We start from the raw sequence: 19,128 nt of genomic DNA, 5'->3' as shown, positions 1-19,128 counted from the left end.
ATTTGGGAGAATGAGAACAATGATTCTTTCCCATTGGCCTCTCTTTTCTGTACATCCTATTATGATACTTTTCCTTCCCCAGTCTTTGCCTCCCTTTCCTTTTCAGGCTACTTAAAATTTAACCATCATTAAAAAACTGGGGAAAACTCTACTTCCTGTAAACATCTATTGTATCTGACTACTCTACCCCACACTAATATCTGTTCTGATTACCCATCATACCGAATGTTTAGATGTTTGGTCTACTACATTAAATTACTGCCTTTAAGAGTAAAACCAATGATTGAGTCCTCCAAAAGGCACATAGCAGGAACCCTAAACTCCTTTATGGATTCAGAGAGCATTAGAGGGAAACATTGAGATCAACTTATCTTGTCTAGTGGTGTCCACCTGGAATCTAACATTCCAAGCTATTGTCATTGTGTCCATATGCCATATTTCTTGTTTTAAGATCCTAATAGCTATTGTACAATTTCTTATATCAAGTCTATCTAAGATCCTAATAGCTATTGCACAATTTCTTATATCAAGTCTATCTAATCTGCTTTGATAACTCTATCAATCCAGTTTTGTAATTCTGGTGATCACATAAGAAATGAATCAATGATTTAACAAATTGCAGATCAGTAGAAAAATCTTTCAAAAGACGGAGGGCATGAAGAGAGGACAAAACATTCCTTGGTGGTAGAAATTAGCAACCACTGCTCTTGGCCAACAGTCATGCTAATGAAGGCCCTAGTTGAGAAGCTAGCCAGGGTCATAACCAACTAAATAGCTCACCTAGGACTAGGATGCAGGTCTCCATGCATCCTGGTGCTTGGAATTCAGTACTGCTCCACTGAAAGGTCCTTATCAGTACTAGGAATTACTACTGACATGTGCAGGATGGGAGAGAAGGAGCTACCATTTGTTGAGAGTTTAATATTTATTAGTCACTCTATTGGGTGTTTTGTTATGCATTATTGCATTTCTTCTCCACAAAAAAACCTTTTAATTTCATTTTGTTGTAATAAAAAGATTTTTTTAGGTAATGAAATTGAGACCAAATTAGGTTAAGAAATGCTCCCCAGGTCCACCAAGTTGAAAGTGGCAGAATCTTTCCAAATTCAGGAACTCTCTGGCTCTTAGGTATAGGTGTATTCACCTGATTTTTGAGAAAAGTGATACAGGAAGCTTGAAAGGTTCTGGGAAAGATAAAGGCCCAGGGCTAAAGAAAGCACTGAGGAAAATGAGAGAAAGTCTCAAGTAAACTAGAAAATTCTTTAAAGCTTGTTCTTTTCAGAATCATTATCTGGACTGAGCCTCATTCTTTGCCCAGTACTGTACCTCAGCTCTCTTTCTGTTGCCACAGCCCAACCCCTCCCTCCTTCTTCCCAAATCATGGTGACCTCCATGCACTATGGGGCAGCTATGGAGATGGGCAGTTTGGCTATGAAAGCACTGCTAACTCTGTCTCTAGCCTCCTCCTCTCCCCTGACATCTCTATTACTTGTAAAGTCAGATATCATGTTGAACTTCAAATTAGAACGTGTGTTCATTGTAAATTAGCTCCTCTTCCACTATTTCCCATTTCTATGATGGCATTATGATTTTTTCATCAGCTGGGCTCAACACTTAGAAGTCCCTCTTGTCTTGTTCCCATACAGGTCTAAGATGTACTTCCCTGATGTCTTTCACAGCCTTCTCTATGATCCAAGGTCACTACCACTGCTCTGTCATGGCCTTCATGACCTCTTGCTTGGATTACAGCAATAGCCTCTTGTTTCCCATCCCATCTCACTCAATCACTTTCTCTTTCCATCCAACCCATATATCTCTAACAGATTAAGTTTTCTAAAGCTCTGTTCTGATCATGTCCCATTACTCCTTAAAAGCCAGTAATATTTTCCTGTTGCTGCCCAAATAAATACAAATGCTCAGACTCCCATGCAAGCTTCACCCAATTTCATTTCTCATCCCTGATCTCCCATGTAATATCTCCTACAGGTAAAAACAGTAAAGCACTTTCATATACTGTTTCCCTCTGGCCTTTCTATCTCTGTGCATTTGCTGATACTGATATGCCTTATGCTCATCTCTCCATCCTTGCTGTCATTTGGAATCCTATGCAGCAACCTTGGATCTTCCATAAAGTAACTTTCTAATGACCCCAGCTTAAAGGTTCTCTTGTTTTTAGCCTTTTTGTTTGTATTTTTAGCCTTTTAGCATCTCTCTCTCTCTCTGACATTTATCAAGACAATTATAGTTTGGTTATTTCTTTTCTTATGTAGTGGGAATAAATGTACAACTAAAATTCAGAACAGCAAGGGTCACCTGGGTGGCTCAGTTGGTTAAGCGTCTGACTTCAGCTCAGGTCATGATCTCAGGGTTCGTGGGTTCAAACACCGCATCAGGCTCTGTGCTGACTGCTCAGAGCCTGGAGCCTGCTTCAGATTCTGTCTCCCTCTCTCTCTGCCCCTCTCCTGCTCATGCTCTGTCTCGTTCTTTCTCAAAAATAAACATTTAAAAAAATTAAAAATAAAATAAAATAAAATTCAGAATGTCAATAAATGTCAGTTTAAACACCATATATATCTGACTCTGAGTCCCAATGCCTCCAGATGAGTGGGAAAAATCAATCTTCTCCAGAAATGAGTGAGAATCTAAGAAGCCATGGTATCCACAGGTAATGAAGGTTAAGAGCCTTTAGTTTCTAGCCCATCATTTGGTCCCGTGATCTGAGCCTTCGCAATTCCTTGAAGGAAGCCAATTGTCTGGGACATACCTTCTTTCCATGGCCCACTCTTCCTTGCTAAGGTCTGTCCTCCTGTTTATGGTGCTGGTAGAAGGAGGGACAGGCTCCTGCCTCCCATGGATCCAGCTGAATTCTATTCCCTTTCTATAGGAGTGGGGGTGGGGAATCCTTCGGCTCTCTTGGCCTTCAAAGATAATCCTCATTCTCTGCCTCTCCTTACTGGTTATCCAATATTTTCACAAAAATCATAAAGCCTTTCACAAAAGATTGAAGAAAAGATTGTCTTCCTGTATTTCTGTAACATAAACCTCCCTGAGGCAAAGGAGCCAGTGAGCCCAGCAACCTTCTCAGCCTGGCAGAGGCAGAGAACAAAACACGAGTTCTTCTATCCGGAATCCTGCCACACTTGTCTACATTACCTGATGACAGCAATAGCCTTCTCAGGTTTCTATCCTTTGCAGCCTGTGCACATTGCAAAAATATCTGGCTTCACAAATGGGCAGGATTCAGGAGGATTCAATCATCAGGAAATGTCCAGTTTTGGTTTGGTTTTGTTTTTCCTCTACCACAACCATCACACGTCCTGTTGGTTCTCCTTTCTCTGCCCTTGGACAAAATCTCTGGCAGATCTCTTGGCTTGACCTCCTGTCACTTCCAAGTATTAAAACACTTCTATTTCCAGTAATTTGGAAATCTGGACCGATCCAATGGTAGACTTTTGCTGTCTCCTGTAGTTCACAGCACCTTCCCTTTCCATTGCTCATGCCTAACCTGCACTCAGAATCCCGGACTCGGGAGAGGGCCGGTGTCTGCGCTGACTGCACAACCTCTCCTGTATCCCGGGTGCTACTAACTCTTCAACATTCAGAGCAACGAGTGGAGGGGAAGACGGATGGCAAGAAATGGGGCAAAATGCAATTATTTAGCCAGTGCTATTTGAACATCTCTCTTGGCTACTGAATGCCTTCTCTCTTATGGAAAAAGCCTAAATGCTGGCTTGCTTTTCTTGTGAGGAACGTCTGTGGATTCTTTGGAGGACACTCTTCATGCCCACTTCCAGACTTCCACAGTGCTGTATTCTCTGCTGTGTGTCATGCGCACTTTGGATAAGTCCCATGCAGCTCTTTCTCTTGTGCCCACCTTCTTTCCCTGGTGTCCACTTGGCCTCCCAGAACTCTTTGTGCAGGCTTGTCTCTCTTGTCCCCTGCTCCCATTGAAGCCACGCAAGATCAGGCCACTCGCCTTGCCCTGTCACCAGTGGCCATCTGTGGCAGCCTCTGTCTTCATCAGGTACACACCTAAACTCTCATGGTTACATGTAGATTTCCTGCTCTCGTGGCAGAACTGGTGCATCCCAGTGAACATTTAATTGAGGACTAGGTGAGCTGTCTCTTTCCCTTGGCAGATTTGAGAGGTTCTCTTGATGTTTCCTTCACTTGGCTTAGGGTGGAGGAACATTCCAGAACCTGCTCTCCTAACCAACAACTCTCTTTATACTTTTAAAAGAATTTTTTAAGTTTATTTATTTGAGAGAGAGAGGGAGAGGGAGAGAGAGAGAGAGAAAGAGAGAGAGAGAGAGAGAGAGCGCACAAGCTGGGGAGGGGCAGAGAGAGAGAGAGAGAGAGAGAGAGAATCTGAAGCAGGCTTTAGGCTCGAGGTTGTCAATGCGGATCCAAAGCAGGGCTCAAACTCATGAATCGTGAAATCATGACCCGAGCAGAAGTCAGATGCTCAACCAACTGAGTCACCCAGGTGCCCCTTGGCAACTCTCTTTATAGAAAGCCTTTTTCTGCCACTAAATCCCTAGCCTTCTCTTAGACAAGCTGGAGGTGGTGACAGGCTAAGGGCCATATGATCACATCTGGCCACTTTTAACAAGCCCTGAGTAGAAGTGCCCCACATCTCTCTTTTTAGAACTTGTTGTACTCCTTAGCTATATTTCTCAGCTTTGGATTTCAGCTGAAATTCTGAGACAACAGAAATACCTGTTGTATTAAATAACCTTCAAATCCATTCATTTCTTTGGGTACATGAACACAATATAGTAATTAAAGAAAATGACTATGGAAAAAAAAAAGTGGACTTCATCCTTGTAAACATATTCTGAGCACCAGTTGGATTAGGCAGGTTGTCTGTCTCCCAGCCCCTTAAGTGTTGGAAAGAGGCCTATTGAATAACCTTTCTTTATCACCTATGGTAGGTCTTTCCTTGATCATTTTAATTTATTATATGGCAAATGTTGATATAAGTAATTACATTTCAACTGCATGGGGGAAGTATTTTTAAAAATATTTGTAAAACTTTACTTTTAAAAGCTGAGGTGCATTTGGAAAACTCAAGCTTCTCCTTATACTCAAGTGCTGATTCTTTTCTGAACCCAGAAAAAGGACTATTGCATTCACCTATTTCCTACCCTAACATGGAAAAAAACAGTTACACAGTGTTCTAGAAGAACTGTTTGCATGAGAGAAAATAGCTTTTAGATTCAGGGAGAACCTTCCTTACCATCCAAGTGGCTTATGAAATTGAGAAGCCCATCCAACGGCAGAGTCAGAACCTCAGATTGCGGGCATTGGCAAACGGTTGTGAGTGGAGCCCACAGGCAGGCTCTGCAGGGGCCTGGAATTTAACCTTGTGATCTGAAGGAAGTGCTTGTGTTTGCATGTGTAACATGTTTTTCTTTCAATCATTAAAAATCATTAATCCTGAGTTTATCTGTGTTTCCCAGAGTGTGGACCATGGACCACCTGTATCAGAATCAACTAGAGAGCACGTGTAAATGCAGGTACATGGGCCCCAAGTAAGACTACAGATCAGGACCATGGGGTCCGCCAGCCTCTCAAGTTTAGAATCCCTGTAGGTTTCACTCTCCTTGTTGGCACAGGCACCTCGGAGAGGTTTCAGGCCCAGGGCTGTCTATCTTCTTGTAAAAAAACCACCAAAACCCCCGTTTCAACTTCCTGTCTTTCCTGGTGCCTTGTTTTCCTGAAATAGTATCATGTGGTCCTCTACTAGTCTGTGATTCTTTGTCTTTTTTTCCTCCATTTCCTGTCTTCTACTCTTCCCACTCCCAATTCATTGAGATCATAGTTTTATTGAGTCAACCATGTTGAGTTATTGAGTTTATCGAGTCCTTATGTTTCCATTTTTAGGGAAATCATATAGTTTGTTTCTCATGTCTCTGTCTAAATCAGTTGCACTCTGGCCAGGATTGATCTAAGATGTACTCCATGACTGGGATTTTTTTTTCTACAACATTCCAGAATACTTTTGACATATACTTGACATTTACTTCTCAAGTTCTACAACTTGATTTCATGCACAACTGTGAATTGCCTGGCCTAATTCAAACCTTTAGAAACCTTAAAGTCAAAGGCCCCACCCACACATCCAAATCCAAGCCCCAGAGTCACAGGTCTGTGACTGTTTTAATTTCTCAATTATTTAATTTCTCAAAAATTCCACTGTTTTCATTTCTCAACATTCCCAGCCAAGGACCAAACGCTGGAGTCTTTGAGGGGTCAGGTCTCTTCTCATCTGAGTTCTTAGCCAATTGAGAAGCAAAACAAAGGAAGGCAGATAGAGGCCAAAATATCATCATCATTAACAATAATAATACAAAGGGGTGCCTGGTGGATTAGTCGATTGAGCTTCTGACTCTTGATTTTGGCTCAGGTCGTGATCTCAGTTTGTGAGGTGGAGCCCCACATCAGGCTCTGTGCTGGTGGCATGGAGCCTACTTGGGATTCTTTCTCTCCCCCTCTCTCTGCTCCTCCCCCACTCACACATGCACAAATACACATTCTCTCTCTCTCTCAAAATAAATACAATTTAAAATAATAACAACAACAATGATAGTAATAGAGGTTCCCGGGTGGCTCAGTCAGTTAAGCTTCCGACTTTGGCTCAGGTTATGACCTCATGGTTCGTGGGTTCATGCCCCTCATCAGGCTCTGTGTTGACAGCTCAGAGCCTGGAGCCTGCTTGGGATTCTGTGTCTCCCTCTCTCTCTGCCCCTCCCCTGCTCACATTCCGTCTCTCTCTCTCTCTCCTAAAAAATGAATAAAACACTTTAAAAATGTTTAGATAACAATAAAAATAATGATAATAATAAATTGTGAAGCTGAAATAAGGATCATAATTGAATTAGGCAAAGGGCCAAGGCCTAAGAAGGCAGAGCGCCAACTTCCTCTCAAGAGCAAAATGTGTGGAGCTGGGTGGAGCATGCCCAGTTTATTTTTGCCAAGTGTACCAATTAGATTAATCACTGCCCAGTACCCCCGCCTTCTCCCCCATACCCATGGCTGACTGTAGGGCCATAGGGAGAGAGGCTGGGAGTGTAACTAACAGGACACCATTAATTTGAAAGGAAATATAAAATACAAGAGTTGTTTCTTCTGCCGTTATTTTATGAACCAAAATCTGTATCAGTGATTCCAAAGTCAAAACCCTGAAATAAAACATTTTCTTGTAAGTTTTTGGAAAACTCACATGGTAGCAAAATCAGACCTGAAATGATATGGGGTTACCTATGGTCCTTATGCCATTTGGTTGAATATTCATATGCTATTAAATATAAATGTGTTTAATTATGGGTTGTTTCCCCAGACCCATTTGGAGGTGTTATTTAAAATAAGGTATATAGGGGCGCTTGGGTGGCTCAGTCGGTTGAGCGTCCGACTTCAGCTCAGGTCATGATCTCATGGCTTGTGAGTTCGAGCCCCGCGTCAGACTCTGTGCTGACAGCTCAGAGCCTGGAGCCTGCTTCGGATTCTGTGTCTCCCTCTCTCTCTCTGCTCCTCCCCTGCTCATGCTCTGTCTCTCTCTGTCTCAAAAATAAATGAAACATTTAAAAAAAAAACCAAAACAGTATATATACCATGTTACCTTTCTAAAGTCCAGCAAAGTCTGAGGTATGAAACGTATTAGATCTCAAAAGTTTTAGGCAGGGGAAGTGTGTTCAGTGTGGGAGACAATGATTGGCTGAAGATAAATTACTAAGACCTCTCGGGAATGTGAGGGAAGCAAGTGTAGGGGAGGAAAAATATCTTTTTCCCCCATTCTTCTAAGTTCTTGGTTGGGGCCCCTGTAACAAAAGACGGGTTAACAAGAGAAAATCATATAAATTTATGTAACATAAGTTTTACATGACATGGGGGACTTCATAAGGAAATGAAGACCCGAAGAACCTGGGTGTGTTTTTATGATAAGTCTGATGAAGAGTGAAAAGTCGTGGGAAAATGTGACAGAATGAAAAGGGGTGTGAACTCAGTGGTAAACATGGGGAAGCAGCAAGGCCTGTGGGTTCAGATTCCTCTTTGTGTCTTCGAGATAAGGACATTCCTTTCCTCCAGCTGTAAGAAGGATACTTCTTGCCTGAGGGTTTTGTATCCTGCTTCAGGGGAAGGGCAGACAATCTTTTCTGCTCATGTCACTTTTTAAATTCCTTCAGCTTAAAATATTCAATACATCAAGGTGCCACTGTTTGGGAAAGTATATCCTGAACACTGTCACAAGGGAACAGGGACACTGTCACAAGCGGGGAGGAAATTTGTCTAGGCTCTTTGTTTGGGCTATGAAAAGCAAGGTGAAAGTTTATAGTAATTAGAATTTGATATGGGATTATATATCATATGTTTATTTTTGGACCATTGTATTAAAAAGGTCACCTAAATAAGAGACCATTGTTCCATCAGGAAACGTAGATGCCAATACAAGATCACTGCTGGCAGCAGCACGTGGGAGTCATGGCCATGGGGATGTTGACAAGCACATGGAGTGAGTTGGAAGCCAAGGAAGATCATCCCACTTTTCTATAGAAGGGTCCAGATTGGGGTGTGCACATTATAAGGCTATGCAAAGGAGGATTTGGATTCTCTTTTTGCTGGCTTAACATTTCCTGATTCGATGCTGATAACATAGTGCATCAGCTAGGTAGCCTCACATAAGTAGCCAAAACCATCTGGGCACAATCAGGGTATTCCTGTTCTTACCCTCTTGGAGCACAGACAATATTCAGTCAGTTTTCTAATGGCTAACCCTGCTTAAGTGTGCAAATGCATCTGAAATTATTCCATCAGCAGTGGAAAAGCCTACGTAACAATCCTCAGAGAGAATTTTCTTCTGGAAGGAATTTCAGATAGCACGACAGTTTTGGATATCAGAGGCATGTGTCTGCCAAAGATTGCCATAGAGTTGCAGAATTTTTGAGTTAGTAGATAGGAGTCCTTTGTTTTCACCTCTCAATCAGTGAAGAATTTTTCTAGATAATTTTATTTTCTATTATTTTTGAAATAATTTCTATTATTCTCTAAACGGTAAGAAGGTCACAATACCTCATCTTTATGGAGCACTAATTCTATGCACAGTGCTAAGTGCCTTGCAAGGAATATCTCATTTAAATTTTTTTTTATGTTTATTTATTTTTGACAGAGAGAGAGAGAGAGAGACAGAGCATGAGCAGGGGAGGGGCAGAGAGAGAGGGAGACACAGTATCAGAAGCAGGCTCCAGACTCTGAGCTGTCAACACAGAGCCTGAGGCAGGGCTCGAACTCACAGACTGCAAGACCACGACCTGAGCCGAAGTCGGACGCTCAACTGACTGAGCCACCCAGTCACCCCTAGGATTATCTCATTTAATAATGGTAATAGCTATTGTTTCTTGAGTACCTTCTCTATGCTGGACACTTACTTTATATTCTCATTTAATCCTCATATCATGTCAGCAAGCTAGATGGTATTTTCACTCCTCATTTCAGTGAGAAGGGAAACTAAGCCCAGTAAGTTAAGCCATTTATGTTCGAACCAACGTAGTGAGTGAGTGGGAGAGCCAGGGCTGACATTGGCATATTTAATCACAAGTGTGGCCAAGGCACCAGCCAATCAGACATTGGCTCCGGGAGGTCCACCACTGTGCCAGGCATTAACTCTTCAGTAACTGGACCTTGGGGAGGCGTAGTTGGGGGATGATTCCTGAGACCAGTTTGAGTAAAACAGATTGCTTCTCTAATGTGAAATCGGTTGAAAGCTTTAATAGAACACAAAGGTTTACCCTACCTGTTGGTAAGAGGAAAGTCTTCCTGCCTGATGGCCTTTGAACTGAAATACTGGCTTTTTCCTGCCTTCAGAGTAGAACTGAAATATTAGCTCTCCCTGGATCCCAACCCTGCTGGCCTTTGGATTGTAACTACACCAGTGGTTCGTCTGGGTCTCTAGCTTGCTGATTCACCCTGTAGATTGTTGACTTGTCAGCCGCCATAATCATGTAAGCCAATTCCCTATGACAAATATATATACACATACATCCTCTTGCTTCTGTTCTTTTGGAGAACCTGACTAATATAGAGGCTAGAGGAGGGGCACCTGGGTGGCTCAGCCGGTTAAGCATCCGACTTTAGCTCCATACATGATCTCACTGTTGGTGGGTTCAAGCCCTGCGTTAGGCTCTGTGCTGACAGCTGAGAGTCTGGAGCACACTTTGGATTCTGTGTCTCCCTCTCTCTCTGCCCCTCCCTCACTTGCACTCTGTCTCTCTCTCTCTCAAAAATAAATAAACATTAAAACAATTTTTTTTTTTAAAAAGGAGAAGGAGGAAAGAGAACTGCCATTTAATCCCCCATGGGTCCTGAAAAGTAGTCATTATCCTTCTCATTAACAGTCAGAGAATGGATGCCCTGAGAAGACTGGCAAATTGAGGCACAGTAAGAGGCGGGGCTTGAATTCAGGCCCAGGTCAATTTAGTCAGTTTGTCTAGATCCCCTTTTCTCCGACCACCACCCTAGAGGTTGTCAATGTATCATGTTCAGATGAAAAAACTCAAGACCAAAAAGCTGCAGAGCTAACATCTTGCCCTGAAACTGGTGTCTTCCTATCATTTGCCTTCTGTCAAAATAGAATTTCCCACCACCACCTTTACCCCAACTGAGCAGAACTATTTCTGCTGGCATATATATATATATATATATATATATATATATATATATATATACCTACTTTCTAGAAATTGAATTTGATTTGTATTTGTGCATCTATATGTCCATCTTCCTATGGCACTGTCACTTAAAGGAGAGGACCAGATCTTTCTGTCCTTGTATTCCTCAGAGCCCAGAATAATCTCTGTGTATAGGAGGTGCTCAGTAACTGAAGAGAATGAACTAATGGATGAATGAACAATTTGAAGTCTCTGCTTCTGTAGCACTGATTCAGGCTACCTGGAGTAACTCCTCTCTCAGTCCCACCTTCTCCCCACCCTCCAGACTTCCAGACACCACACAGACTCTCATTGACAGGACAGACAGACATGCTCCAAAACAAAACCAGCAAGAAACACACATCACAGAAGACTTGAGAACATGTTCCTCTGAAATGTAAATGGGTCTAATTTGAGTACCCTGTGTTTCAAACCTTCCTTTGACCTATTCCTTTAGACCAGGTGAGAGAGAGAGAGAGAGAAAGAGAGAGAGAGAGATGGACAAACAAAAAGACAGAAGAGGGAGACACAAAGAAAGAGAAACAGAGGAAAGGTAGAAAGAAGGAAGAAGACATTAATTCTGCATACACTTTCATATTTTTACAGGCAGCAGGAAGTATTAAAAACTGCTTCCAAAACAGGAGGTCATGTTTCCTAGTGCATCAGAGGGGAGAGGAATGTTGATTTAAAAATCAGATATTAGTGGAGCCCAGAGAGCAGGAGGACCTTTTCGTTTATTCTAAATGTCTCGGGAGATTGATAGCATGGAGAAATGATGCTGGCAACAGGTTCCATCCAATTCCTTGTTCATATCTGCTAGAGGAATGATTCTTAATTTTTTTTGAGTATGAATGTCTGAGATCCTCCTAAGGAGCTAATGAAATAAACAGACTATCTTTCTAGAAAATACATGTTTGTGTACATAAAACATATGCATGAAATACACGTGAAACATAATTTTGAATTCAAAGACCCCTAGAATTAAGATTCAAACATTCACATGAGTGCATCTATATATACACCTATGTATAGAACATACCTCTCCTCGCTGTTTCCCTGCTCTTCCCAGCCCTGGAACAGCCTCAAGCCTATGTGACATCAAAACTGAAGGAATGTCAGGAGGTCTGTTCCTCCTAACCCAGGATGAAATACTGAACACAGTTTTCCATGGAAATATGCTTCTGTCTGTTGATCACATTCTGGGTTATCATTAGGTCCACATTTCTGGTACCTTATGGGTGAACAGGCTGTGACCTCACCTGGGGACAGAACCACTCACCTTGTTTCTTTGGGAGAATGTGTTTCATCTGCTTCAACCAAATAATTCCTTAATGAAGATTTGGAATGTAATAGGTTGGGTACTTAGTAAGTTGTGGACAGCCTGTGCTCCTTTTGTAAAAGAGGAGAAAATATCCTCTTGAACAATCATGGAATTGGGGTGCAAGCCCAAAGACTGAAAAAGATGCATGTTATGGGGAAACACAATTTTCTATTAAAAAATTAACATTTATGCCACACAACACTAGGACTCCATATCTTTAAGCCCCTTGTGCCCTCTGTGACCTGAGGCATCACCTCTATAGTGTTGGTAAATGTAGGGAAGGCTGTACTTCCAGCTGGTAAGAATTTTTTACATAGGGGCATCTGGGTGGCTCAGTCAGTTAAGCGTCTGACTCTTGATTTCAGGTCAGGTCATGATCTTACAGTTTGTGGGATCGAGTCCTGTGTCAGGTTCTGTCCTAGCAGCGTGGAACCTGCTTAGGATTCTCTCTCTCCCAATCTCTCTGCCTTGCCCCCCACTCGCACTCTCTCTCTAAATAAATAAACAAACATTCAAAAAAATAATTTTTTTACATTAACATAGATTTTAAAAAATCTTTCTGCAAGGCTGAATAACCAGCCATTTTAATGATCTGAAACTACCTCAGATTCCCGTACTTTGAATTCGATTTTGAAGCATAGTCTCCTATAGAAAGCACAAGAAAAAATGAATAATTCATGAATGATGTGGTACCTTCATGATTTATTTACAGCCCAGAACTCATGGTAACTCAGAGAACATCAAACATCCTACACCCTGGCCTGCCATTTAAAGAAGCATTGGGGGGGGGGGGGGGCAGAAAGGACAAGCAGAACACGTGAGATGTGCTGTTAACCTTATATAAGGGCAATGAATAAGGAACCTAAATATTTGCTGAGAAATAAATCGAACGATGATCAAAAGAAAAGTCAAAGTGTCAAGAGATTGCCTATTGAGGCCATGAGAGAAATTGTATATGCTGCTACTCATTATGGCCTTCTCTCCATGTCGTTTTGTAATTAATTCTTCATGCTACCCCAGGATTTTGCTCAGTCTTTCTGAATATTCCTATTTCCTCATAAAATTTTCACTATGAAAAACCACCTAAAATTCTTATAATCAGGAGAGGGATATACTCTTGTCGGTTTTCCAACATACTTACACGTCTGTTGTTTTGCAAACGTCTTGTTAAATCCCACAGGGCTCCTCTCTAGTCATTGTCATCACCCTTCGCCCACAGTGCCTCAGCTGGGAGGCTATGTCAGGCAGGACTTCTTACTGGGTGGTGTAGTGCCAGAACCTGGAGTCACCCCATCAGCAATCGCATAGTTGGGGGGTGGGTGGGTGAGAGTATGGGTGACACAGTATCTTTCTTTTTTAACATTGTATTTTCTTCTCCATGAAAAAAGTGATAGTATCCATTAAACTGGGAAAAATGGTTAAGAAAATAAAAATCTTTTTTAAAAACCTTCATGAGTTTTTATAAAATGCAACTCCCAAGTGCACTAGGGACCTTGAGGCTAAAGTACGCCCTCTACCTGGACTTCAGGCTCTGGGGACGGTGTGTTCATTGAGCCAGGGTAGGGATTTGGCGGGGGCGGGGTGGGGAGGCCTAGCCACCCAGCCTGGGCTGACCCTACCATCTCAGGTGAGGTGAATCCCAATGATGAACAAGCTTTTGGTGAAAATAGGTTGTTTCTGATGGAGGGGATGTGGAGAAACGGGAACCTTCTTGCACTGTTGGTGGGAATGCAAACTGGTGCAGCTGCTCTGGAAAACAGTGTGGAGGTTCCTCAAAAAATTAAAAATAGATCTACCCTATGACCCAGCAATAGCACTGCTAGGAATTTACCCAATGGATACAGGAGTACTGATGCATAGGGGCACTTGTACCCCAATGTTTATAGCAGCACTTTCAACAATAACCAAATTATGGCAAGAGCCTAAATGTCCATCAACTGACGAATGAATAAAGATGTGATTTATATATACAATGGAATACTACTTGGCAATGAGAAAGAATGAAATCATGCCATTTGCAGCAACGTGGATGGAACTGGAGGGTATTATGCTAAGAGAAATAAGTCAGTCAGAGAAAGACAGATACCATATGTTTGCACTCATACATGGATCTTGAGAAACTTAACAGAAGACCATGGGGGAGGGTAAGGGGAAAAAATTACAGAGAGGGAGGAAGGCAAACCGTAAGAGACTCTTAAATACTGAGAACAAACTGAGGGTTGATGGGGGGTGGGGGAGAGGGGAAAGTGGGTGATGGGCATTGTGGAGGGCACCTGTTAGGATGAGCACTGGGTGTTGTATGGAAACCAGTATGACAATAAATTATATTCAATATAAAAAAAAGAAAAGAAAATAGGTGGTTCCTTGAGAGTTCATTTCCCCAGGGCTTCGGCATGAAGCCACCTCAGCTACAAACACAGTCTCACTGGTGTCTTTGTCTTGATTAAAGATGAAAACCCAACTTAAACACATTCCCAACCTGCTTGGGGGATCCTCCCCATATAATGCCTTCTTTTACCTTTTGTGCAGATGGAATAGATGGAAATAATCACTCTCCTTGGGAGACACTTTGGCAAGTGGTCCTTAGCATGGAATTGCCTCTCTCCCTCTCTTCAAATATAACTCATTCTTGTGGGATTTTTTTTCTTAGCTCAGGCTGCTATTAAATTACCATAGAGTGGCTTATGAACAACAGACATTTGTTTCTCACAGTTCTGGAGGCTGGGAGATCCCAGACGAAGATGTGGATGCGTCTGGTGAGGGCCCTCTTTTTTTGCTTGCAGATGGTTGTCTCCTTGCGGTGTCCTCACATGACGGAGAGAAAGATCATCCCTTTCACGTCTCTACTTGTATGAGCACTAATCCCATTCACGAGGGCTCCACCCTTATGACCTCATTACCTCGCAAATGTCTCACCTTCAAATGCTGTCACGCTGAGGATTAGGGCTTCCACATATGAATTTGTGGGGAGACGCAAGCATTCAGTCCGTAGCAGAGTTTATTCCTGAGTTACAAAAACTCAAGACAAAACAAAACAAACCCAGAGCTCTGAACAGATAAGAGACTCTCAGCGGGCTAAGGCCATGGGGGACATGGAGATCCATGAGGTGACGTGTATTTGACTACCTGCCCTGTTCGCTCTCACACCTGCTGCATCACTGTCTGTGGTTGCCCTGGAGACCCAATCGTTTGAAGGCTTTGTGGGAGGCATGTTAAACCATATAGGCAGTCAGAGCAGCATTTAGGGTCACATGTGACGCAGGACTCCTTTTTCATGTCAAATTTTGTTTTACACACCTGTTGTTAGGGCATGATATCCACACGGAGTGGGGATGATGTCTGCCACAGCAGGTACCAGGCTAAACACCTCTCAGGAGGATCACAAATGAAGACAAACTGGGTCCGTTAAGTTTTTTTTTTCTTTTTTAATAAATGGTTCTCCTACTTCCCCCTCCCTTGGGTTTTTTTTAATTAGTCTGCCATACTATTAGCATCTGTCTTACTTTCTCCTTTAGGACAAAGAATAAAGTCAGTTGCTTTAGAAGAAAGTATAAACATCTTGCCAAACAAAGAGGAAAACTGAGCTTTTTGGAATGTGCATGGCCCAATTAAATGGGAAAAAGTGGAGCTGACCCTGAGTCATGGAAACAGTAGTTATAGAATGGATAAACTCTTCAACAGGGAAATCTTAGACTCTGTCTGGTGTGGGCATCATCGCATAAACATCTCCCATAAGCCACACACACACCACTGAGCCAAATCCAAATGAGATTACGATGCTTGTAGGGAGCTTGAATCTATGTACACAACCTATAAACAGACTGAATACCGTGGGCCAACTGTGTTGTTAGAGAGTTCTTCTAAAACAGTGGAGGTAGGGTCTGAGATTATTCGCCACTGCAAGGGTATAGGTGGGATATGGGGAATGGAAGACTTTCCAAGAAATCTGCTTTTACTAAGAGGGGTCCTCCTCTAGGCCTCTCTCTGGAACAAACCTCCTGCCATGACCTATGGTGGTTGCAGGGGCAACTCATCTAAAATAGGATTGAGTCTAGAGCAGAGCAGTCTATGGAAGTAACACAGAGTGTGTGGCAGAGAGAAACAGCTAAACCAGGCTGTTTGTTTCAAAGTGCTGAAATTCTCTGGGCTGCCTGATGAGCGAAGTGAAGTAAACCTAAGGGATTTGGCCTTGGCTGGAATTGATCAGACATGTGTTGCACACAATGGCAAATAGGTTTTTACCGGCACTGTAAGCCTACCCAGTTCATAAATGCTCAGTGCAGTATTGCGTTGAGGAGGATCCTGAGGCTATATCGAGCCCAACAGGAAAGAGGGCTGTGAACAGTGTGGCAATATCTACAATGGACCAGGGATGGAAGAGTAATGGCCAGGTGCCATATACATACCATCTCTGAACCACACACTGATATTGAAAATTTTGGGTCTAGAAAAATAGGTTGGAATTGAGTCATGGGAAACTTTGAATATTAGACCAAAGAGTCTGGCCTTTATTTTGAGAAATGTTGTGGTTCATTTGTTCAGAACAGTAGTTCTAAAAATAGGGAATGTAAATGCCTTGAGCAAGATTCATTCTCTCCACTTGTCAGCAGGCCTACATTGCTCCCTGTTGTCCTAAACATTCAGTCACATCTTACACTTAAATCACCTGAAGGTATTTGAGTTTGCAGCCCTGTTGCAGGAATTGGAGAAGAGTTGATGGATCGTGAGTTGGAAAATGACATGCTCAGAACATACTTTAGGAAGATTATTCTTGCAGAGATGTGAAAGATGGATTGGAGGGGGGGAAAGGACAGAAGCTTCAATACTAGTTAAAGAAGTCCCTGGAACCTTCCATCTAAGAGTTATACATGCATACCTAACCTAGAACTGTGGAAATAAAAAGTGATCTAAGAGATGTTGTAGAAGTGATATCAAGGTGTAGGTCGGGTGTAGGAGATGGAGAGAAGAGAGACTTCAAAATGATGTCAAAGTATACACCTGGGACTGATTGGAGACTGGCGATACCATTAACAGAAATAGGGAATTCAAGTAGAAGAATAAATTTAGACTGGAATGTGGAGAAGAAGCAGATGAGCAGGTGAATTTTAGTACCCAGTTATTTTTCTGATGCTGTTACTGTTACAGATGGTCTTGCTCACAGCACGGCATTTCCTTGAGAAAAGCTGTAGGTTGAACATGGTATCTTGTTTTATCTTTCCTAAGACTAATGGAGGGAATCCGATTTGGACAGCTGGCTGAGGTTAAAGGTTTAGTCTGTGGCCATGGAATGAAGCCATATTAACTGGGATGAAATCTGTCTGTGCCCTTGACCAGAAGAGCAAAGGACTAACTGGTAATCACCTTCAGCCATTTCTGTTACGGCATCTAATCAGGTATTGGCTTCCTGTCCTCAACACTTTGCCAGCTGGATTGTCACCTTGCCTTATTGCCTGGCACAACTATGGATGGATGTACCACTGTTGCACTCGTTTGATGCTTCATCCCTCTTGATCCAGTGTGAGATTGATTGGATGAGCATGATGGGGAGTGGAGAAGTATGCTAGGTCAACAAGTGTGGGTGCATACAGTCTTGCTAGATGCTAAGTTTTTCACCCTGCCTGTCCATCCAGTCTCTGAGATCTGCTTCATGATGCCAGATGGTGGGTTTGCTAATGGTACTTGCTACACATCTCCCACCCAGCATCTTCTCACTGATGCTTGATGCCAAGACCTATTCTCACCTGGCTCTGAGTCCTGGTTCAGTTATCAGCTAACTTAGTGGCTTGGTATGACCTTTTTATTGTTTTTCATGATCCATAGGTTGACTGGGGTTCAGGTAGATATCTCATAGGATGCTCACAAAGCTGTGGATGGGGCTGGAATATCCAAGAGGCTTCATTCACATGTCTGGCCCTTTGACAAGGACAACTGGAAGCTGGAGCCCATAAGCCGAGCTACTGATGGCTGAGTCTCTTGCTCTCACTGTGTAGTCTCAGGTCTCTCCTTTTCCCTGTGGCTCCTTCACATGGTCTCTCCAGCAGTAGCAGGTTGGCTGAACTTCTTACATGGCACCGAGGGATTTCCAAAGCACAATTCAGAAGCTGTCATGGCTTCTGATGACTTAGGCCCAGAACTGGCACAGAGTCGCTTCTGCCTCGTATTGGTCAAACCAAGTCATGCAACCACCCTAGATTTAGAGTGGGAAGGCACTATGCAAGGATGTGAATATTGGGAGGCACAATTGACAGGCCATTGGATGTCCCCACTTCTATCTCAGAATAAAGTCCTCTGGGGGCGCCTGGGTGGCTCCATCAGTTAAGTCCAACTCCTGATTTTGACTCAGGCCATGATCTCATGGTTTGTGAATTCAAGACCTACCTAGAACTCTGTGCTGACAGCATGGAGCCTGCTTGGGATTCTCTCTCTACCCTTCTCCCCTCAAAATAAATAAATAAACATTAAAAAAAAAAAAGGAATACAGTCCTCTGAGGACCTCTGTGAACTACCTTGCACAGTGTCTGACCTCAACTCCATCCTCCCTCCTTCCCTCACTTCTCTCTAGCTCCTCTGGCCCCCTTCAGCCTGAGACAGATGGAAGGAAGCTTTCAGTGAGGTATTGGCGGGAGCCTGAGTGAGTCTTGCCAGACACGTAGGAATCATTTAGGTAGGCAAGTAATGGTAAGGGAATACCAAGAGAGGTTAAAACATTTAAGAGCGCTGAAGATTTTGAAAATTACCAGTCATGTGGTGAGAACATAGAGTAGGTAATGGTGTATTGTGGAAGATGAGGCTAAAAGAGACAAGGAGGAGCCAGCTGACAGAAAATTATGTGTCGAGCCAAAGAATTTCAGTTTGGTTCCTTAGGTATTAAAGAGTTGTAGGTAGGAAACACTTGATTGGATTTGAATGTTAGAAAGAACACTCTTTGGGATTTTGGGAGATGCAGTAGAGACTGTAGAGATTTAAAAAACAGAGATACCAATTAGGAGGTTATTACAAACCATCAGGTAAGACATGTTGAAGGTCTTAGCAAGGCTGTCCCTAGAGTGCATGAGTCCCTGGGCAAGATATTTTGGGGGAACCCTGTCTATATAAAATAATTGA

The 19,128-nt window shown here is 42.6% G+C and overlaps 1 long non-coding RNA gene across 1 annotated transcript in view; it reads left to right on the top strand.

Annotated features, from left to right (window-relative positions):
* Nucleotides 1–19,128, top strand: part of LOC132694049 (uncharacterized) — a 70,996-nt gene that overhangs the window by 14,755 nt on the left and 37,113 nt on the right. The window contains exon 3 of the long non-coding RNA XR_014137962.1: nt 5,463–5,519. This is a non-coding gene — a long non-coding RNA (uncharacterized LOC132694049). The remainder of the gene's footprint in view (nt 1–5,462; nt 5,520–19,128) is intronic.

The sequence above is a fragment of the Panthera onca genome, chromosome B4 (genome assembly GCF_046562875.1).
Source record: "Panthera onca isolate mPanOnc1 chromosome B4, mPanOnc1 haplotype 2, whole genome shotgun sequence".
Taxonomy (NCBI): Eukaryota; Metazoa; Chordata; class Mammalia; order Carnivora; family Felidae; genus Panthera; species Panthera onca.
The sequence above is the reverse complement of the archived record's forward strand: the minus strand, read 5'-3'. Positions and strand labels throughout refer to the sequence as shown.